At 46.4% G+C, this 23,491-nt stretch overlaps 1 protein-coding gene and 1 long non-coding RNA gene across 2 annotated transcripts in view; one reads left to right on the forward strand and one right to left on the reverse strand.

Annotated features, from left to right (window-relative positions):
• Positions 1-162: 162 nt before the first annotated feature.
• Positions 163-15,393, reverse strand: LOC132712670 (uncharacterized). The gene is made up of 3 exons (XR_009623335.2): positions 15,203-15,393; positions 3,203-3,241; positions 163-834 (listed from the first exon to the last, which is right to left on the reverse strand). It is a non-coding gene; the product is annotated as an uncharacterized LOC132712670 (long non-coding RNA).
• Positions 15,394-16,314: 921 nt separating this feature from the next.
• TPPP3 (tubulin polymerization promoting protein family member 3) overlaps positions 16,315-23,491 on the forward strand; it is an 18,081-nt gene continuing 10,904 nt past the window's right edge. The window contains exon 1 of the mRNA XM_034425351.3: positions 16,315-16,517. The gene's annotated coding sequence lies outside the window, so the exon portion shown is untranslated. The remainder of the gene's footprint in view (positions 16,518-23,491) is intronic.

Consider the following 23,491-nt stretch of genomic DNA (forward strand, 5'->3'; position numbering starts at 1 on the left):
GCCAGTCTAATTTCTGGAGAGATGATGCTCCAGAGGGAGGGAGCCACCATGGAGAAGGCCCTTCTTCTGGGTCCTGCCAGATGTACCTCAGGGGAACGGGACCCGCAACATTCCTTGTGTTGTCACCTCCGCTTACTGAGTCATTACTATACACGATTAGTCCCAAACAAACCTCTTTTATTGTAACAGCTGAGAATTACGTTCATTCCCAGCTGAGTCCCAATTAGTTGCAAAATAAGTCCTTCGGAAGAAATCCTTCGGGATAATCATCAACCTTTATCACCCTGCCAAAGGCCTTACTTGGCAAAGCCCCACGAAGTTCAGAAACAGAGATGCCGACTGGAAACAGAGTTAGCAACATTGCTTTCCTGCAAAAGGCCCAAGTGCCTTTGTTTCTCTTTTAAGCCTTATGGGAGGGGCCAATCATCTCCTGGCCTTACTCCTGAGTCGTCCCTTTTGCTTTAGCTGCTCTTGCCTTCTGGCAGCTCTGCGCATGCGTGCACTAGGAACAGGCTCCTCCTGTTCCTCTGCCTCTCTGATGTCCGACTCTGGGGCTCCGGAGTCCGTGCATCACTCCCTGGCCCCATCTCTACCTCCGATGCAGAGCCCTCATCCGGGCCTTCCCCAGACTCCAGGACTGGCCCATGTTCTTCCCCAGCCTCCTCACTGTCCGACTCCGCTGCCAGCTCCTCAGGCTGCTGGCGGACCACAACACCTTGCCTCCTCGCTGTTGTAGTCTTTGCTTTGAAACATCTTGTCCAACCTTGGTAGCTCAGCATGGTTGCGACAGCTAATTCCACCTCTCTCAGCCAGGATGGGGAATGTTTAAAAATCCTTTAAAAAGAAAATAATAATAATCAGTGACCATCCGTTTCTGAAACGGTTAAGAATATTGCAGTTAAGGATCTGGTTTGACTTGAGGGCATCTTCACTTTGATCTCAGCCACGGTTGGCACTTGTGATAAGTGGGGACTTTCTCCCTCTGCCTCTCCCCCCCCCTTACGGATTTTAGGACTGCGAGTTTCCATCAGCTGACGGGACCAAACAATGAATAGAAAGTATACACAGCTTTTAAGTCGCAAGTGTGGTGTAATCGTCAGCTTTGGGAACTCCCCGTGCCATTTGCTTTCACGCAGAACAAGGAAGCTGTGTTTTGTTTTCTTTAGTGAGTTTGTATTTCAGTATCAGGCAGCACGGTGGCAAATGTAGGGCCGGCCTCTGAGCTTCCTTTGTCCCCCTTCCAAATATTTTAGGATGTTTCTGACCAGCATTTCCAACAAGGCTTAGGCATGATGCGTTTGGAGAACCCCACGCACACATCTGGATGATTCCCTCCGGAGGATTTCTCGTATCTGGTATTTTCCGTTCTCGACTAGCTGGTTGCAATTACACATTTTCTGTCTTGACTTCTAAACGAAGAAGTTGTCTTGATACCCGTCAGTCAGTGCACAAAACTATTCAGGGGACGGGAGGCAGTTTTGAGTCACCAGGCTCTTGCGCTATTGTCCGGAATATCCCAAGCTTTATGGTTCATATAGCTTTAACCAGGGGTGGGCTTCAAAATTTTTAGCAAGGGGTTCTCTGCCCGGTTGCTGGGTGGGCGTGGCCATGGTGGGCGTGGCCTAGTCAGCCTCCTGCATCACAGCAGCGGGGGGGCGGCATTTTCGCCCTCCCTGGGCTCTGGAGGTTTTCCTCGAGTCTCCGGGAGAGCGAAAACGGCCTCCCCAGGCACCAGAGGCCCTCTGGAGGCCGAAAACAGGTCCGTTTCTGACCTTCCTGAACTTCCGGTAGGCCCTTTTTTCGCCCTCTCCGAAGCTCCTTGTGTGTCTGCACTTACCTACATCCAAAACGGGCCACATGGGACTCCTGGGAGGGGAGGGGAGGGGAGGGGTGGGCGGGGCCAGCCGGGAGTTGGATTTGGGGGTTCTCTGAACTGCATAGAATCTTAGCTAGAGGTTCTCCCGAACCCCTGTGAACCCTCAGCAACCCACCCCTGGCTTTAACCGAGCGTAACCAATTTTCAGCAAATCCGGACTTTTTTGTTTTTATTAAATTTGATTTATATGCCGCCCTTCTCCGGAGACTCAGGGCGGCTTACAATGCGTTAAGCAATAGCCTTCATCCTTTTGTATATTTTATACAAAGTCATCTTATTGCCCCCACAACCTGGGTCCTCATTTCACCTACCTTAGAAAGGATGGAAGGCTGAGTCAACCTTGAGCCTGGTGAGATTCGAACTTACAGTAATTGCAGACAGCTGGTGTTAATCACAATGCTATCAGTCTGCTGGGCCACCAGGCCCTTTGATGGATAGCACAGTAGAAAATAGCAGAGACAAGAGCTGAGCTTTCTATTATTTTATTTATTTTATTTTGTCGAGTACATATTAGATAATATACACTGCTCAAAAAAATAAAGGGAACACAAGCAGAAGACATCCGAGATCTGAATGAATGAAATAGCCTTATTAAATACTTTGTTCGTTACATACAGTAGTTTTGTGTTCCCTTTAGTTGTTTGAGCAGTGTATAAACTACTGTATGTAAAGAACAAAGTATTTAATAAGGCTATTTCATTCATTCAGATCTCGGATGTCTTCTGCTTGTGTTCCCTTTATTTTTTTGAGCAGTGTATATAAGTTTAAGCATGAATTGAATACATAAAATGAACACAATTTAAAGGGAACATTAGGACAGGGACGGGAGGCACACTGGTGCTCTTATGCACGCCCCTTACAGACCTCTTAGGAATGGGGTGAGGTCAACAGGAGACAGTCTTAGGTTAAAGTTTTGGGGGTTTTGGGATGAAACCACAAAGTCTGGTAGTGCAAATTTCCTTGAAGAGGATTTTATTGTGACACAACACTTGCACAAGGGATTCGAGTCACGCATTGGCCACCGTGAGAACAAACTGCTGGACCGGATGGGCCAGGAATCTGATCCACCCGGGCACGGCTTATGTTCTTACAGAAGATGGAAGCTTCTACGGTTAGCTGGTCCCTGCAGGCTGCCTGTCCATAAGCAATTAATGCCCTATAATAAATCATTTCCTTGTTTAGAATGCTTTTTTCTGTGATGTGGAATTCTCACAAGGGCACTTTCCAGATTGCTAATTGGTTTGGGTTGGGCTACTTCATGGACTACAAAGAGCTGGCAGTAGTACAAGCGATTCCTTTCAGATGGTTGATAGCCATTGTACTCACCAAAGCTTTACTACCTTGTTTTAAGCAAATGGACCTCTCCTGAAACAGAAAGGATAGATAGAGTTTTAGACATGTTGCAGCACGTCCAGATAATGGGAGAATGCAACATTCAGCAACCATGATAACCTGGTAATATCTTTATTCAGTTGCTGTGGTTACTGGATTACATATATATATATATATTGCACAAGTCTCCTCAGGTCATATACATTGCACAAGTCTCCTAAGCCATTGTGTTTGGTAGCAACAGCAGATGATCTAGAGGAGGTTGCAAAAGAAGAGACCAGAATTTGTGGCCCTGTACAGCTTCTAAAATACCTAATCGGTTCCAAGACCAGCTGGGAGCAAGAGAAGTTTGGACTCCCAAGTTGTCAGCAATCCTTAATTAACACAGGCTCATTGCTTCTGGTGCTCAGTCCTAGTTGGATGAGGCCCATCTCTTACTCAGATCCCCAGTGGTGGGTTTCAAATTTTTTTTACTACCGGTTCTGTGGGTGTGGCTTGGTGGGCATGGCATGGCATGGTGGGTGTGGCTTGGTGGGCGTGGCAGGGGAAGGATACTGTAAAATCTCCATTCCCTCCCCACTCCAGGGGAAGGATACTCCAAAATCCCCATTTCCATCCCACTCCAGGGGAAGAATACTCCAAAATCCCCATTTCCATCCCACTCCAGGGGAAAGATACTGCAAAATCTCCATTTCCACCCCAATCCAGAGGAAGGATACTGCAAAATCCCCATTTCCTCCCGATCAGCTGGGACTTGGGAGGCAGAGAAGAGACGGGGGCAGGGCCAGTCAGAATTTTTACTACCGGTTCTCCGAACTACTCAAAATTTCTGCTACCGGTTCTCCAGAACTGGTCAGAACCTGCTGAAACCCACCTCTGCAGATCCCGCTCTGAGCAACCTGCAGAAGGAGACAATTGGGTCCCAGAATGACTAGCACTGAAAATCGGGGTGGGAGGGGGTGGGAGGAGGGTCCTTCAGCATTTTCCTATTGTATTGTGCAGCTGAAGGACAAAATCCATTTGCTCGGAGCTTATTCTACCAATTGAGCCATGATGAATGGGATTCTACTAAGCCCAACACATTGATGAGAAATTCAATTAAGAGAATGACTTTTAGGGCGGGTTAAACTGGCCACGTCTTCTCAAAGGCCGGCTTGTCAGCCAAGAACAAAAGTGGAAGATGTGCCAAGCTATTTGAAAATGGACTTGGCTCAACTTGTCAGCCAGATGTGCGGAGGAAGGAAAGATGGGAAATGGAGTTTTCTTGTGATGGAGGAGGGCGAATTCATTTCAGGGGGTAAATCTGGACGTTGAGTGGATGATTTATCCCGAATGGCACCGATCAATATTCTTTGGAGTTTTACCATATTCCCTAAGAGTTTCCTTCGACTTAAATACCAGGGATTCCTTAGAGCAGATATGGCAGAATACTCAAAAGTTTGGATATTTACTTGAGTTGCTTTGGCCATTAACATCTTCTGATCTGGAACGCCAAGGGACCCCCCAGTTCTGCATTGCCAAAACAGGAGGAAATAACATTGCTTGAAAAAGAAGGGAAATATTTGCACAAAAGTGTGTGTTATCCTGAGAAATAATGATAGAATCATGTTCAGACATCATTTCTGCAATTTAAATAGAAAATACAATATACTTTATGCCATTAAAGTAGGGGAAGCTAACCAGGTGACTTTTCCTAGCTGTCCTATTTGCTGTCCAAATGCTGATCTGTTGGTGAGCATCATCTTTATCCCTAAATCGGACCAAACCCTACTCTGCGCCTTCAATCGACAAAGAGTCCTGTACTCAGATACAAACACAGCAGGGGTGAAATCCAGCAGGTTCTGACAGGTACTGGAGAATCGGTAGCGGAAATTTTGAGTAGTTTGGAGAACCGGCAAATACCACTTCTGGCTGGCCCCAGAGTGGGGTGGGAATGGAGATTTTGCAGTATCCTTCCCCTGGAGTGGGGAGGGAATGGGGATTTTGCAGTATCCTTCCCCTGGAGTGGGGTGGGAATGGAGATTTTGCAGTATCCTTCTCCTGGAGTGGGGTGGGAATGGAGATTTTGCAGTCTCCTTCTCCTGGAGTGGGGTGGGAATGGAGATTTGGCAGTCTCCTTCCCCTGGAGTGGGGTGGGAATGGAGATTGTGCAATATTCTTCCCTGGAGTGGGGTGGGAATGGAGATTTTGCAGGATCCTTCCCCTGGAGTGTGGTGGAAATGGAGATTTTGCAGTATCCTTCCTCTGGAGTGGGGAAGGAATGGGGATTTTGCAGTATCCTTCCCCTGGAGTTGGGAGGGAATGGGGATTTTGCAGCATCCTTCCCTTGGAGTGGGGTGGGAATGGAGATTTTACAGTATCCTTCCCCTGCCACGCCCACCAAGCCACACCCACCAAGCCATGCCATGCCCACCAAGCCACACCCACAGATTTTGCAGTATTCTTCCCCTGGAGTGGGGCGGGAATGGAGATTTTGCAGGGTCCTTCCCCTGGAGTGGGGTGGGCATGGGGATTTTGGAGGATCCTTCCCCTGGAGTGGGGTGGGCATGGGGATTTTGGAGGATCCTTCCCCTGGAGTGGGGAGGGAGTGGGGATTTTGCAGCATCCTTCCCCTGCCACGCCCACCAAGCCACGCCCACAGAACCGGTAGTAAAAAAAAAAAAATTGAATTTCACCCCTGAAACAGGGCCATCCCAACGGCTGAAGGCAGACAGAGGCAGGTCCCCAAGGGGAGCCTTTGGCTCAGGGAATGGCGGTTCCTGGAGAGAGGGGCTAGGTGGGGCTTCTGGGACCCAGGGATGCTTTGAACGGGATGGGGGATTGGCTCGGGGTGCCTCCCCAGTTGCTAACTGCACAGGGCTGGCTGCTGTGGAAACCCCTTTTTGCTTTCACTACAGCTGAAAACATTTCTCCCTCGCTTGGGTTGTGCAGCCTGTTTATTCCGTTCTTGGCATGGTCTCCCACCGGCCTGAAACAATACAGCAGCGAAAGGCAGCGACGGCTCTACCATCCCATCGTCCGTTGACCTCTCCCACCCCCCCTTCACCACCACCCCCCCAGCCCCTCCAAGTTGCTTGGTTGCTCCTCTTCCCCTCTAAACACACAAACACACAAACACACAAACACGCACAGAGGCCATTCTCCAGCGCCCCGGCCCACGAGGCGGCACCAACAGCAGCAATGCTTTTGATGTGGTATGTTTCCCCCCCCCCCCCGATACCATGGAGATTGTTTGGTTCCATCTAAACAAGACTTTTTTTTTTTCATTTCTTTTTTTTTAATTTTGCCCTTCCGTCCTTTTTGTCTTGGGCCCCGCCATGCTCAAGATTCCTAATGGCCTAGATCACGGATGACCTGCGGTGGCCTCCGCAGCTCTTTTTAGGCCTGTAGCTGGAAGGAAGGGCAGGGCCTCTAGGGAGTGTGTGTGTGTGGGGGTGGGTGGGGGGGGTTTAGAAGATGAGAAGAAAAGGAAGTGGAGTGTTGATGGAAAGCCAGGTTGAGCATTATAGTGAGAAGTGGCTGTTAATTCTCAACACTTGGGCTGAACCTTGTGAAGAGGGGAGCAGAATGATGAGTTACAAGTCCTTCTCTCTCTCTCTCTCTCCCTCTCTCTCTGTCTCCCTCCCTCTCCCCCCCCCTCTCTCTCTCTCCCCCCTCCCTCTCCCCTCTCTCCCTCTCCCTCTCCGTCTCCCTTTCTCTGTATCTCTCCCTCTCTCTGTTTGTCTTCCTCCCTCCCTCTGCCTCTCTCTCTGCCTCTCCCTCCCTCCCTCTCTCTTCCTCTCTCTCCCTCTCTCCCCCCTCCCTCTCCCTCTCTCTCTGTATCTCTCTCCCTCTCCCCTCTCTCCCTCTCCCTCTCCGTCTCCCTTTCTCTGTATCTCTCCCTCTCTCTGTTTGTCTTCCTCCCTCTCTCTGCCTCTCTCTCTGCCTTTCTCTCTGCCTCTCCCTCCCTCCCTCTCTCTTCCTCTCTCTCTCTTCCTCTCTTGCCCTCTCTCTCTGCCTCTCGCTCTCTCTCTGTTTCTCTTCCTCCCTCTCCCTCTCTCTCTTCCTCCTTCTCCCTCTCTCTGCCTCTCCCTCCCTCTCTCTTCCTCTCTCTCTCTCTCTCCCTCTCTCTCTCTCTCTCCCTCCCTCTCTCTCTTCCTCTCTCTCTCTTTCTCCCTCTCTCTCCCTCCCTCCCTCTCTCTCTTCCTCTCTCTCTCTTTCTCCCTCTCTCTCCCTCCCTCTCTCTCTCTCTGCCTCTCTGCCCTCCCTCTCTCTGTCTCTCTCTCTCTCTCCCCCCCCCACCCCCGGGAGCAAAATGACGAGCTCTTGTCTTGTCCCTTGCAACAGGAAGAGAAAGTGCCAGTCGGCAAGCCAAAGCTCTGAAATTTCTGCTTAACCTCTCTCCATTCAAATCAAACGTAGCTGGTTGACCAGAAGGGAGAAATACCCAAAGTGTATTTCCTTCTGATGCTGTAAACGGCACATAACCTCTTTCCCAAGATAACTTTTAGGCACAACGCGTAGGGATGTCACTCTGCATGGAGGGTTTTTTTTAGTCTTTTAAAAGACTAAATGATGACGTTCCATCAGCCCTAATGGAAAAAAGGCACAAAATACATCTATGAAACCTCTGCGGATCGCATTGCAACCGATGGGCGGTGTGCCATTCAAGTCATTTCTTGACTTCTGACGGCCATATGTCGGTCCACATTTTGGACAGAGATGATGGCTGGTTTGAAAGAGGGGTCAAAGAGGCCATATGCATTAAGATTGAACATCCATCTTTCAACAGAGGGAGGAAGGATATGACACTACCCATCTCCTGCTTACAACATAGTCCTTTCAGCATTTCCAAGAAGGTCCCACGTCTATTTGCACCGTTCAGGTGACCCCAATGGCACAGATAAACCTCCAAGTGGCCTCAACGACTCCCAAAGAGAGCACTAACAACCAGATGACTGCAAGGAATATAACTCCTTCCATCTTCCATCTTCAGTCAGAACCGAAGAAGCTCCTTGGATGAGAAGCGAAACGTCTTCAGGGAAAAAAACCAGTCCAGCGACCTCTTGAAAAACCACCTTTGGGACAAGGTGGTTATATGTTATGTTTTACCATGGCTGTTCACCGCCCTGAGTCCTGTTGGAGAAGGGCGGTATACAAATTAACTAAAAATAAAAAAATAAAAATAAATAAACCATGACCTGGATGAGTTGAGAATTTCCACAGACCTTTAGCAAACCACATAGTTCATCAATCGAGGCAAAACTCACTTAACAGCTGTCTTGCTTACCAATGGAAATGTGGGTGTGGGGAGGGGCGCGGCTCAGTTGTGGTCATAAGTGGAGGACTACCCTAACAAGTGGTTTTTCCAGGCTGGAAGAGACTCACCCTTACGCTAACCTCCTTCAAGAGCCTTGGTAGTACAGGGGTTTAAGGCACCCTGTTATTAAGCTTATTAAGACCAGCTGCCTGCAATTACTGCAGGGTTCGAATCTCGCCAAGGCTCAAGGTTGACTCAGCCTTCCATCCTTTCTAAGGTAGGTGAAATGAGGACCCAGTTTGTGGGGGCAATAAGCTGACTTTGTATAAATATACAAAAGGATGAAGGCTATTGCTGAGCACATTGTAAGCCGCCCTGAGTCTCCGGAGAAGGGCGGCATATAAATCAAATTAAAAAAAAAAAAAAAAAAGTAAAAACAACATGAAGAAAAATGGCTATTCTGGATGTTTAAATTATAACACCTTGAATTTGTCAAGCCCTGTCCCAGGATTTTAAAAAATGGCCCCGGCCCAGCTGGGAAAAACACACACCGAAAATCCCAGCGCAGAAGGAAACGGTATGGAAAACAAACCCTCTGTGTTTACAGAGAAACCCGGGTCCGTGAATGAGACGGTTTCCGAGAGCGAGGAAAAGCAAGGAGCAATTAATTCCCTCCGAGTGCATGGGAAGCTCTCTGCTCTCATTCCACTGCTTGGATGATTTGTTGATTGTCACACCATTTGCCTAACAACAGGGTCATGCCCCCAAACAAACCGTTTACACAGCAGAGAGCTGGAAGGAGAATGGCTCTGCGGAGATCTTTGCGAACCTTCAGTTTCAGCCTTGGTTACAAGGAAGCCAAGCCTGTGAAAACAGGGCCAGGCGGCTGGAGGAATCCGTTCCACCCCAATTTTTTTTTTCCCCCTCGCTAAATGCCATCCGTGGTTTCACTCAGGCAGCCTATGCCACACCGGTGGCTGATTTTATTTATTTATTTATTTATTTTTTAAAGAGGCTTAAACTTCTTGAAAAGGAGGACAGGCTTGCTTAAAAGAATAACAAGAGTTGGAAGCAGGGGTGGGCTTCAAAAATTTTAGCAAGGGGTTCTCTGCCCGGTTGCTGGGACGGCATGGGCATGGTGGGCGTGGCCTAGTCAGCCTCCTGCATCACGATAGTGGGGGTGTTTGTGCCCTCCCCGGGCTCTGGAGGCTTTCCTCTAGCCTCTGGGAGGGCGATAATGGCCTCCCCAGGCTCCGGAGGCCCTCTGGAGGCCTGTTTCCAGCCTTCCTGAACTTCCAGTAGGCCCATTTTTTGCCCTCCCCGAGCCTCCGCACGCACCCTGCACTTACCTGCATCCCAAACGGGCCGTGTGGGGACTCCTGGGAGGGGAAGGGTGGGGTGGAAGGAGCCAACCGGCAGTTAGATTTGGGAGTTCTCCGAACTGCACGGGATCTTAGCTAGAGGTTCTCCCGAATCTCTGAGAGCCTCCAGCAGCCCACCTTGGCTGGAAGGGACCTTGGAGGTTTAATACTTCAATCAGAATAGAGTTGGAAGGGATCTTGGAGGTCTTCTAGTCCAACCCCCTACTCAAGCAGGAGACCTTATACCATTTCAGACAAGTGGCTGTCCAGTCTCTTCTCAAAAACTCCCTCTGAAGCATCTACAACTTTTGAAGGCAAGTTGTTCCACTGGTTAATTGTCCTCACTGTTAGGAAGTTTTTCCTTAATTCCAGATCGCTTCTCTCTTGATTTTTTTCCCCATCTGTTGTCTCTTGTCTTGCCTTCTGGTGCTTTAAAAAATAAGTTGACCCCCTCTTCTTTGTGGCAGCCCCTCAAATACTGGAACACTGCTATCATGTCACCCCTAATCCTTCTTTTCCCTAGACTGGCCATACCCCAATTCCTGCAATCGTTCTTCATATGTTTATGTCTCCAGGCCTTTAATCATCTTAGTTACTCTTCTGTGCATTTTCCCCAAAGTTTCAACATCTTTTTTTTGTAATGTAATGTAATGACCAAATCTGGATGCAGTATTCCAAGTGTGGTCTTATTAAGTCTTTATAAAGTGGTACTAATACTTCACGTGATCTTGATTCTATGCCTCTGTTTATACAACCAAGGATTGTATTAGCTTTTGTGGCTGCCGCCGCACACTGCTGGCTCATGTTTAAGTGGCTCGTTGTTAGGATATGGTTTGAGCCTAACAAGTTGTCCGGACAATATATGTGTTCTGTGACTTTAATATGAATATGTATTGTGTGACTTTAAAGCTTTCCTGCTGATTCATTGTAATGCTGAGTCATGCTGTAATTAGTTGTGAACGTATTTAAGAAAGGTACTGTAATGTATTCAGTTGATGATAAACTACCATTGTGTGTGGAGTTGCAACCATTGTGCTATCATCGGTTGGATGGATCTGCTACCATCGTGGTTTGTGAACCAGAGTGAGTTTGTTATTCTAACCAACTACTGTTTGTGTGGTAAGAAGATTTTTGTATCACTGGACTGATTTAACTGGCAAAGGATTGATTTAAAGACTATGAGATTGTTTTTTCACTATAAAGTAAACTTTTGATAAACCAGTTTGCACATCTCTTATCCATTGCTCTCAGCAACGTTTCTCTGTGCTCTACACTCTGCTGGTTGGTAACACAACAACAATATTCTTAACATTCGTGTTAAGTGGCTGGTTCATGTTAAGGACTTCTAGTCCAACCCTCTGCTCCAGTGGTCCCCAACCCCCGGTCCGCGGACCAGTGCCGGGCCGCGGAGTAGCTGGCACCGGGGCCGCGCAGCGGCCGGGGGACATGAATGCTGCAGCGCAAAGGCTCCTGGGCCGTGCGCAAAAGCTCCTGGGCCGTGCGCAAAAGCTCCTGGGCCGTGCGCAATGGGCCGTGCGCAAAAGCTCCTGGGCCGTGCCCCCACCCCTGCGCGCGCTCAGCGGGCCGCGGCGATAAAAAGGTTGGGGACCACTGCTCTGCTCAAGCAGGAGACCCTATACCATTTCAGACAAATAGTTGTCCAATCTCTTCTTAAAAGCTTCCTGTGATGGAGCACCAGGGATGAAATCCAGCAGGTTCTGACAGGTTCTGGAGAACCGGTAGCGGAAATTTTGAGCAGTTCGGAGAACCGGTAAATACCACCTCTGGCTGGCTCCAGAGTGGGGTGGGAATGGAGATTTTGCAATATCCTTCCCCCAGGAGTGAGGAGGGAATGGGGATTTTGCAGTAACCTTCCCCCCAGAAAGGGGTGGGAATGGAGATTTTGTAATATCTTTCCCAAACTTATTCCATGAGCAATTCTTGAATTTGTATGCAAACTGGAATTCGCTTAAGATGCCAACTGCCTCCCGGAAGTTTGCAAAGCAATTTGCACTCCAAAATGTGCACATGAAAGGAAGCCTATTAGCCGTCAACTTTCATTTATAATATAATTAGGACGAACACGTTATTAGAACAATGTAATTAGTTACATTTTACTGCCTTGTTATACATATTCTTCTTATACATTCCCACGTTATGTGGGAATGTTCTTAGTTTTTTTTTTTTTTGAAAATTTTTTTTACTTTTTAAAACATAAAACATAAAATACACCTTTTTAGAGCGAGGATTTGATCCGGTATAAAGTAAATACAATTACTCACATTCCCTCAATCAATTTTGTTTGAAATTTTATCCATTTACATCTTAAAAAAAGAAGAGAAAAGAAATCTTATTCTAAACATTTATCATTCTATGTCACCCTAAATTCTAGACAATTATTTCCAAATAGACATCATTCCAAATCTTTGTCATTTTAACAATCAATATTTTATATATATTCCTCATTTCTAAGACCCATTACATTGAATCTATATTGCACCTCTCTTAAATGGCAGCTAGTATCCATAATCTTGACAAAGAATATTTTCCTCCTTTCTTAATCATTTCTAAATCGATCAACATTTCCATCTAAAATTTGTCACTCCCATAATACTTTATTTTGAAGTCTAATATTTGGGAATGTTCTTAGTTTTTGTAATTTATGGCAGAGAAATAGCTCAGATGCCGATATCACTTTATATTTCTTTGATTTTTTTTTTTAAATTGAAAATAGCCTCAATCAAGAATTTAAAAGCTTTGATGTTCCAGTAAATAAAAACAGCCTAGCTGGCCAACGAATCTGGCGATGTCATAGAAGCGGCTTCTGTTTGTAACGTTAACGCGTCTCCTCGTCTTGAGTGTTATTCTCATGTTTTTAATGTAAACCACTAAGAATTGATCAACTGCGGCAGGATAGAAATGTAATCGATCAGTCTTAATGCTTTGCTAGATGCAGCGTCTCTGTTGTATTTATAATGGGTCAGGAATGTATTTGGAAGGTAAAGGCAGATATCCGGATGGTGGGTGGAGACATTCCTGCTTCCAGCACTAAAAGTACATATATATTTATATTACTGAATGTTGCCTAGCATGTCTTTTCCTTCCTCCAGCTATCAGTTACAAGCATTAATGCGTCCCAGGAGGGTCAGCTGCCGAGGCTGGCTAGCTTTGTTTGTCTCCCTTCATAAATGCACCCTCCACGCCTTTTGCAATATATCACATTTATTTATTCCTTTGCAGGATACATATTTGTTTAACTCTGTGTGGGGTGTGTGCCTTAGAGCTTCTCTAATCCAATCATCCCATTCAGTGTATAGTTTTATAGAAGACAATCTCTTGTCTATTCAGCAAAGGGCTGCTCTGTCTTTCCTCCATCCCATCCAGGGGTGAAATGTTCCCGGTTCGGACCGGACTGCCCGATGCGGTAGTGATGGTGGCGGGTGGTTCAGAGAACCGGTAGCAAACATCCCTGCCCACCCCACCCCCCATGCCCAGCTGAACTGCGCAATCATCAGAGGCTTTTTTTTTTTAATTTTTAAAAGCATTTTTTCTACAACCTCTTCGGCCAAAAAAAAAAAAATACTTTTAAAAGTAAAAAAAGAAAAAGCCTCTGATGATCGCGCTGCTCAGCTGGGATCGTCAGAGGCTTTTAAAAGCATTTTTTTTCTACAACCTCTTCGGCCAAAGAGGTTGTAAAAAAAATGCTTTTAAAAGCCTCTTGACGATCCCAGCTGAGTTGCCTGATCGTCAGAGGCTTTTAAAAGCTTTTTTTTTTTTACAACCTCTTCGGCTGAAGAGGTTGTAGAAAAATGATTTTAAAAGTTAAAAAAAAGAAGTTGGCCACGCCCACTCAGTCACATTACCCCCACCTCCAAGCCACGCCCACAGAACCGGCAGTAACAAATTTTACATTTCACCACTGATCCCATCCCAGTGGAAAAGATTCGCCTTCCTTCTTAGCTGTTTAGGAAGGTTTTCCTGAAGTTTGAACAAAAGCCTGCCGATTTCACCCAGTAATGCTAGTCCTCTTTTGAAGCAGAAGTGGAGAAATAATTGTAGCCTCCAGATAGCTTCCCTTATTCATTTCGAGATTACACGCATGAAGCTCTTGCCATTGATTTATCTTTGCCCCTTTGCGCGCATGTGAGTGAGCACGAGCAGGCAAAGCCACGGGATTTTAATGTTGGCAATGCACAGCCTTTCCGCATGATCAGTTGAAGCCCAATCGCAGAACTCTGGTTGAGCGTGGCTAGAGATGCAACCTGGAATTAAGGAGAAACTTCCTCAGCAGTGAGGACAATTAACTGGTGCCTTCAGAAATCACTGGCACTCCATCACTGGAGGCTTTTAAGAAGAAACTAGACAGCCACTTATCTGAAATAGTATAGGTTCTCTTGCTTGAGTAGAGGGCTGGACTAGAAGACCTCTAAGGTCCCTCCCAGCTCTATTCTATTCTAGTATTCTAGCTTTCATCTTGTTTAGCATTTGTCATGGCTTAGCCATTAAGAAAACTAAGATCATGGCATCGGGCCCTCTCAATTCCTGGCAAATAGATGGGGAAGAAATGGAGGTAGTGAGAGATTTTATTTTCCTGGGCTCCAAGATCACCGCAGATGGGGACTGCAGCCAAGAAATTAAAAGACACTTGCTCCTGGGGAGGAAAGCTATGCCAAATCTTGACAGCATTCTAAAAAGCAGAGACATCACCCTGCCAACAAAAGTGTGTATAGTCAAGGCTATGGTTTTCCCAGTTGCAATATATGGCTGTGAAAGTTGGACCATAAGAAAGGCTGAGCGCCAAAGAATTGAGGCCTTTGAACTATGGTGCTGGAGAAGACTCCTGTTAGTCTCTTGAACTGCAAGGCGATCAAACCGGTCAGTCCTAGAGGAGATCAACCCTGACTGTTCTTCAGAAGGCCAGATCCTGAAGATGAAACTCAAAGACTTTGGCCACCTAATGAGAAGGAAGGACTCGATGGAGAAGAGCCTAATGCTGGGAAAGACTGAGGGCAAAAGAAGAAGGGGACGGCAGAGAACGAGGTGGCTGGATGGAGTCACTGAAGCAGTCGGCGTGAGTTTAAATGGACTCCAGAGGATGGTAGAGGACAGGAAGGCCTGGAGGAACGTTGTCCATGGGGTCGTGACGCGACTTCACAACTAACAACAACAAAATGGCTTAGCATGATTTTGTTACTGTTGTTCAGTCGCTAAGTTGTGCCCAACTCTTCGTGACCACATAGCCCGCCAGGCACCCCCTGTCCTCTACTGTTTCCCCGACTTTGCCTAAACTCATGTTGGTTGCACCCGTGACACTAATCATCTCACCCTCTGCTGTCCCCTTCTCCTTTCGCGTTCCATCTTTCCCAACATCGAACACCAGCCCCAATATTTTACCTCAGAGGTCTTCAAACTTGGCAGCTTTAAGACTTGTGGACTTCAACTCCCAGAATTCTCCAGCCATTCTAGAATAGAATAGAATAGAATAGAATAATCATAGAGTAGAATAGAATAGAATAGAATATAGAATAGAACAGAATAGAATAGAAAAGAATAATCATAGAGTAGAGTAGAATAGAATATAGAATAGAATAGAATAGAATAGAATAGAATAGAATAGAATAGAATAATCATAGAGTAGAGTAGAGTAGAATAGAATGGAATATAGAATAGAATAGAAAAGAATAGAATAATCATAGAGTAGAGTAGAATAGAATATAGAATAGAATAGAATAGAATAGAATAGAATAGAATAGAATAGAATAGAATAGAATAATCATAGAGTAGAGTAGGATAGAATATAGAATAGAATAGAATAGAATAGAAAAGAATAGAAAGGAATAATCATAGAGTAGAGTAGAATAGAATATAGAATAGAATAGAATAGAATAAAATAGAATAGAATAGAATAGAATAGAAAAGAAAAGAATAGAATAGAATAATCATAGAGTAGAGTAGAGTAGAATAGAATAGAATATAGAATAGAATAGAATAGAATAGAATAATCATAGAGCAGAGTAGAATAGAATATAGAATGGAATAGAAAAGAAAAGAAAAGAAAAGAAAAGAAAAGAAAAGAAAAAAAGAAAAGAAAAATCATAAAGTAGAGCACAGTAGAGAAGAATAGAATAGAGAATAGAATAGAACGGAACGGAACGGAACGGAACAGAACAGAACAGAGTTGGAAGGGACCTTTGATTGCAAAGCCTCTGCCAAGCCTGCAGGAATTAAAGGCCCCTGCCCAGAGCCTCGGATCCAAGGTTCAACGGGCCAAACCGTGTCTGGGTGTGTGTGTTGGGGGAGGGGAGGGGGATGCGAGGTCGCCTAGACGGACCTCTCCCGCTGCCTGCGCCCCTTCCTTCCTTCCCAGATTCCTCCCTCTGGGGGCTTTTCTGACACACCGCCCCCCCCCCTTTGCCCCGCCTTGCACTGGCACAACCGCTGCCCGGAGCCCGGGGTCTTTGGCAAAGCGGAGAGGCGGGGCCTCGCCCTCCCCGCCCCGCCCCCTTGCTGTTCTGCTCTGCCTCCACCCTAGCCTCCTCCTCCTCCCCCCTCTCCGCCCGTCAGCCGCTGTGTCACTCAGATCTCTATGGAGACGGGAATCAACAGCTGAGCCTCGCCCGGACGGCCGCGCAAGCCTTTTTTTTTTCTCCCCCCACGAAAGCAGCGCGTCCTGCAAAAAAAGGCGCAGAGAGGGTAGAAGGCGAGCGGGGTAAGCGGCGAGCGCGCGAGCGAGCATGCATGCAAGCAAGCTGGGCAGCCCTAGGAGAAGGCGATGGGGGCTAGGGACGGTTGGGTCCCACGACCGGGTGTGTGTGTGTCTGTGTGTTGGGGAGGGGGGGGGCGCACCGGGCTTGCAGTCAGCCTCCTTCTGGTTTTCCCACCGGTGTCGCTGCAGCCACGCGCTCCGCTCCATCTATCCCTCCATCCTTCCATCCATCCCTCTATCCCTCTATCCCTCCCTCCATCCCCCTATCCCTCCATCCCTCCCACTATCCCTCCATCCCTCCATTTATTTATTTATTTATTTATTTATTTATTTATTTATTTATTTATTTATTTATTTATTTATTTATTTAATTTCTATACTGCCCTTCTCCCGAAGGACTCAGGGCGGTGTACAGCCTGATTAAAAGCACAAAGACAGACAAAATTTAAAAATAATGAAAATGGTTAAAATGATAGGCTCAATTTCAAACCCCAAATTTAAAATCCCATTTTTAAAAACCCAATTAATATCTTTACCTTGATAGCCCAGCCTGGCGGAACAACAAGGTTTCCATCCCTCCCTCTATCCCTCCATCCCTCCCGCCATCCCGCCATCCCTCCCTCCATCCATCCGGGGTGCAGCTCCAGCTCCGCCGCATCCCTTCTCCAAGCTGCCCTCTCTCCTTCTCTCTCTCTGTCGGCGAGGACCCTCCCTCCCTCCTCCTCCTCCTGCTGTCTGTCTGGGCGCGCTTCCTCGCACATCAGCCCCGTGGAAATCTCATCCCTAGATGGCCATGGACAAGGGAGCCCTGCTCTCTTCTACCCCTACAGCCCCAGCCCCAGCCTGACGCCCTCCAGATGCTCTGGACCACATCCTACCCACTGCCCACCCCTCATTGATTTTTTGGGGTGAAGGGCCCCTCGGGAGGGCGCCAGGTTGGAGACAGAGCGTCTAAGCTTTCTCCCCCTCCACACACACACACTTCTTCTTCTTCTTCTTCTTCTTTTTTTTTTTTTTGTGGTTTGCAGCGCAGGCAAGGCGGTGACATCATTTATTTTTTTTGGTCTACACGAATTTAATGTGGGATGCTGTTTATTGTTTATTTTTTCCCACCAGGCTGTAGGGTAAATAATGCAAAAACAAAAGAAAACCCTGCTCTCTCGGCGATCCTGGTGATCGCCGTGCAGATCTGCTCTTAAGGCATCCCTAGATCCCGATAATTTATTTATTTATTATTTATTGGTTCGATTTATATGCCGCCCTTCTCCAGAGACTCAGGACGGCTTACAATGCGTTAAGCAATAGCCTTCATACTTTTGTATATATCTGCTTACTAGGGCTTTTTGCCCCCCCCCCCAAGCGGTGTTCTTTTTTATACAAAGTCAGCTTATTGCCCCCACAATCTGGGTCCTCATTTTACCTACCTTGGAAGGATGGAAGGCTGAGTCAACCTTGAGCCTGGTGAGATTTGAACTTGCAGTAATTGCAGGCAGCTGGCAGCTAAATACTACTTTAACAGTAGTTTAGTCCACTGCACCACCAGTGCAGTGGGCTTGGTTGAATGGGGTTCTCCATTGAGTGGTGGCTGAATGGCTGTTTCACTCCGTGCATCTGTCTGCTTCTCCTGGTGGGTTGTTTAAGCGTGACGCCCTCTTTGATCCCGCTGATGTTTATTTGCCTTTACGGGTTGTTAATAGGACTGCGGAGAAATGTCATCTAGAGATGTACAGATTTTAAATTGCAAAGGCAGGAGACAGGGCCGGAGAAGGGCTGCTTGGCTCAATCAGCCTGGATGCTGAGGCTTTTTCGTTTGAGTAAACATTTTGAAAATAGCTGGCTACCCTCAAACAGGGCAAGTTAACCTTAGCCTGAGCTTCGCTAGAGATTTCTACTGGTACGTTTTAAACACTTGCGACTTCATAATCCTTTCATTGTGGATTTATCTTGTCTGTGTGAAGAGATCCTGCTTTGCACTCTGGTTTATAACGAACTAACGCAACTAACATATGAAGAACAGTGGCAGAATTTGGGGTTGGCTAGTCTAGAGAAAAGAAAGACTAGGAGGGACATGATAGCAATATTCCAGGATTTGAGAGAGTGCCACAATTTTTGTGTGTGTGTGTGTGGGGGGGGACTTATTTTATTTATTTATTTATTAGTTCGATTTATATGCCGTCCTTCTCCGGAGACTCAGGGCGGCTTACAATGCGTTAAGCAATAGCCATCATACTTTTGTATATTTATACAAAGTCAGCTTATTGCCCCCACAAACTGGGTCCTCAATTTACCTACCTTAGAAAGGATGGAAGGCTGAGTCAACCTTGAGCCTGGCGAGATTCGATCTTACTTTAATTGCAGACAGCTGGTGTTAAATTACAGTGCTCTGTCTGTTGAGCTATCCAGGCTCCTTCAAGTTTTTCTTGAAGACTTTTTGCTTTTCATTCAAGAAGCTTCTTCGGTTCACTGAATTGAAGAAAATTCTTGGTTGCCCCCCTTTGGGAAAACCATGACCAGGATGACTGTGAGAATCTCCATAGATGGTGCCAAGGCTCTTTTGCACAAAACCTTACAAACCCTTTATCAGAGTTGGCGAACTGGAGGCAGAAGGTAATGATCTACTGATATGTATTAGACTTGTCCGAGGGTTTCTGAACATGCTATGTTGGTACTGTGATAACAAGCACAGAAAGGCTTTGTTTCTGTCCTAAATCAGGTCATGTACATATTTGCAGCATTTCCTCTTAAGCTTCAATCCTGGCTATTGAAAACAAGCCCTGATGTGGAGAGACACCTGGTTTTGCAGTTTGGCATCGTCCGCCATCTTGAGACATGATATTATATCTGGCCACACTCCAGAGCAGCGGTGGGAAGCCATTTTCTTTTGTCCGCTGCTGAACTGCAGCTCCCAGGACTCCAGCCTGACCAATAGATCAGCTGGGTGATCCAGTTTAGTAAGATCTGGGGATGGGGTGGGGAGGCACACAGTCCCCCTCACACTCATGCTGGTGATAATCAAACCTGATCTGAGAAAATTCCTAAGAATGATAGGTAGCGCTTCCTTTTGAATTTGTATTCTATATTCCTGATCCTTACAAGCAGAGTCGAAGAGTCTTATTTAAGCATCCCACGTAAAAAAAATGGGCTTCAGTCTATTTGCACTTCAATTGGAGCAGGGATGCGTTGTGCAAGAGATACTCCATTGATTGGGTGATGCTTTCCAGTCCATAATATGTGTTTCTCCTGTTTTTAATGAATCGGTCGAAGAGGGGGAAGAGACAGCTCTGTGTCTCAGCCCTTTGAGGTGAACAGGGCTGCGGTTGTTTGGACTGGTACCCCCCCCATTAGATGAGTTTAAGTAGCTCAGTGGCTAAGATGCTGAGCTTGTCGATCGAAAGGTCGGCAGTTCAGTAGTTTGAATCCCTAGTGCCCCGTAACGGGGTGAGCTCCCATTACTTGTCCCAGCTTCTGCCAACCTAGCAGTTCGAAAGCATGTTAAAAAATGCAAGTAGAAAAATAGGGACCCCCTTTGGTGGGAAGGTAACAGTGCTCTGTGCACCTTTGGTATTTAGTCATGCTGGCCACATGACCACGGAGACGTCTTCGGACAGCGCTGGCTCTTCGGCTTTGAAACGGAGATGAGCACCGCCCCCTAGAGTCGGGAACGACTAGCACATAGGTTCAAGGGGAACCTTTACCTTGTTCCCATCACAGATCTAAGTCAATAAATACACATGAGCAGGGCAGATCTATTCATATTCCTTCTAGAAAAGATCATTAAAAAAATACCAGGTCCTCTCAGGTATCCCAAGCAGGTTAAAAACCAAAGATTTAAAGGATGCTCCCCAGCTCTCTATTCATCTAAAGATGGAATTTGCTGGGTTGCAAATTTATAAAAGAGATGTCAAATATGCACAGGTCAATGATCTTATCATGGCCATTCCCAACATAATGTGTATTGCACCTTTGCCTTCCAGAATTACTGGTAATTAGGGAGGGAGGGAAGCAGAGAGAGAGAGAGAGAGGAGGGAGGGAGGGAGGGAGGGAGGAAGAGAGAGAGGGAGGGAGAAAAAGAGAGAGGGAGGGAGGGAGGGGAGGGAGGGAGGAAGAGAGAGGGAGGGAGAAAAAGAGGGAGGGGAGGGAGGGAGGAAGAGCGAGAGAGGAGAGAGGGAGAAAAAGAGAGAGGGAGGGGAGGAAGAGAGAGAGAGAGAGAAAGGAGGGAGGAAAAGAGAGAGAGGGAGGGAGGAAGAGAGAGAGAGAAAGAGGATAAGTATTTATTGTATAATTGTATATGGTTATGGTTATGGTTCTGGGCAGCTTAGAGAGACATAAACATAGACAATCTAAAAAAATAAACACTCCCATGTTCAAGCATAGACAATTCTGGATTTTTAAAAAAAAGATGTTTTGAATTCTTTTCTAGGTTTTAACGACAGCAATTATCCCTCATGTCAGTTTATTCTGCAATATACAACACAGCACACTCAAATATCTACCTACAGAACTTAATATCTTTGGAGAGGCCCGGGGAGTAAGGCAGTTCTGCAAAATGGGTAGAGCTGATGCCGCTTCAACCAAAATGCACTTTTATTTTTCCGCATATGCGCAGGTGGTGTTTTTTTTAGAGGCTATTCTTTCCCCACTTCTTTGCTTGTTAAAACGACGTGAAGCTTATTTTAAGATGTAAATTACAGATGTGTTTCTTTCCCAAAACAGAAAAAAGCATGCTGCCAATTTTTTGGCAGTCTAGGGGGACATAAAAAAAAAAATTGTATCTAAGGTTGGAGAATGACTAGCCCAAAAAATACAATTCCCATGTAAAAGCCAATGTGTTTGCTAATTTTTGTAGCATGCCCAATTGAAAGGAAGCCAGTGGGCAGGTCACAGCAAGTTAAAATTGTAAATACTGTACAACAGTTAAATGAAGCTAACTTTTAAAAACAACAATATCCACTATCAATCTTTCTTCAAGTTGGTGAAGTTAACTAGGGTTGAGTCTATCATTTGTTGCAACACATTTTAGAAGGCATTCAGAAGACCAGCACTGCAGGACAAAATAAATAAATAAATAAATAAAAATCCATACAAAAGTTTCAAAACTTTAGGGACCAGTTAACAGACTAGAATTTGAAACCACGATTCCATGTGAGTTTTTAAGCTTTAGTTTAGTGCTAACTATGGTTTGCTTTGATGAACTAAAGCAACAGCAATATCTTTATTTTGCAAATGCAAAACTATATGCAGTTGCAATTTTGCAAATGCAATCAAATCACTGCATGGTCGAAGGAGAAATGAATGCCAACAGAGGTACCCCTGAAAGCCAATATTGAGCTCTTCTTAACTGTGGCTTGTTTGTGATCCATCTTTGGAATCTGAAACGTGGTTTGGATACTTCGTGACATGATTGTTAGTGCAAACATTGGGCTTGGCCTGATGTCTGAAATGAGCTAGCCTGTTGGGTGGGGAAGCCCTGTCACTGCATGTTTGTTTATGTATCCAAGATCTAGCAACTAGCCCAACGGTGTGAATTAGGCAATCTGCTGAAAGAATCCTGCTTGTACCGTGAACAGAGCTTGAGTCAACACCTTGAGCAATGGAGAGAAGGAAAGAGAGTTTGAACGAAAGACAGTAACTAGGAGCCACCATCCACAAAGTAGCTGATTTACTATTTCTAGTGCAATCATCAGTCTGGGGATAAACGTCTTTTTGCTCACACGCAACATATACAGTGCGAAGAGGAGCTGCATGCGTGAGTTTGTGGGACGTGTGTGTTTGTGCATGAGTTCCCTAAATATTGAAGGACTTGAACTGAATGGAGATACAATTAGGTGCCCCCCCCCTCCAGATCCTTGTCTGGTTTTTTTTGAAAACCACACAGATTTTTTTTCATGGAAATCTGTGTGCTCAAACATGCATTTGAACACGCATTCCAGGGATGGGTTGCTGGGGGTTCGCAGGGGTTCGGGAGAACCTCTAGCTAAGATTCTGTACAGTTCGGAGAACCCTCAAATCCCACTCCTGGCTGGTCCAACCCGCCCCACCATGCCCCTCCCCTCCCAGGAGTCCCCATGTGGCCCGTTTTGGATGCAGGTAAGTGCAGGGTGCGCACAGATGCTCGGGGAGGGCAAAAAATGGTCCTACCGGAAGTTCGGAAAGGCCTGTTTCCGGCCTCCAAAGGGCCTCCAGAGCCTGGGGAGGCCATTTTCGCCTCCCCTGGAATTTCAAGGAAAGCCACTGGAGCCCGGGGAGGGCAAAAACGGCCTCCCTGTCATGGTGCAGGAGGCTGACTAAGTCACGCCCACCATGCCCACACCCACCCAGCAACCAGGCAGAGAACTCCTTACTAAAATTTTTGAAGCCCACCCCTGACGCATTTAAAACGTGTGTTCGCTTCATGCATTCCGACTTGCACATTCAAATAAAAATGCAAACATTTTTCACAGGGAGATGCCCAGAATTGGTTAGAAGATGGGCGGCTATGTAAATTTTTAAAATCAATCAATAAATGTCCCCATTCGCCAGAGTCTGTACGCGTAAAAAGACAGTAACAGTAACAGAATTGGAAGGGTTTAAAGTCCTACATGACTCAGGGCCAGGGTATCTTCGAGACCGCCTTCTACCACATAACTCCCAGCGACCGGTAAGATCCCACAGAGTTGGTCTCCTCCGGGTCCCGTCAGCTAAACAATGTCGGCTGGTGGGCCCGCAGGGGGAGAGCCTTCTCTGTGGCTGCCCCAGCTCTCTGGAACCAGTTACCTCCTGAGGTCCGGACCATCCCCACCCTATTGGCCTTCCGAAAAGCGGTGAAGACCTGGCTCTTCCGGCAGGCCTGGGGCTGTTGATCTCGCTGTTGCGATCCGGCGAGATCCGGCCATGAATGGTGTGAATGAGTTTTAATGTTTTTTTAATTTTTAAATGTTTTTTATAATGATTTAAAATGCATTGTGAGCCGCCCTGAGTCTTCAGAGAGGCATACAAAT

The sequence above is a fragment of the Pantherophis guttatus genome, chromosome 11 (genome assembly GCF_059756535.1).
Source record: "Pantherophis guttatus breed Tessera chromosome 11, ASM5975653v1, whole genome shotgun sequence".
Taxonomy (NCBI): Eukaryota; Metazoa; Chordata; class Lepidosauria; order Squamata; family Colubridae; genus Pantherophis; species Pantherophis guttatus.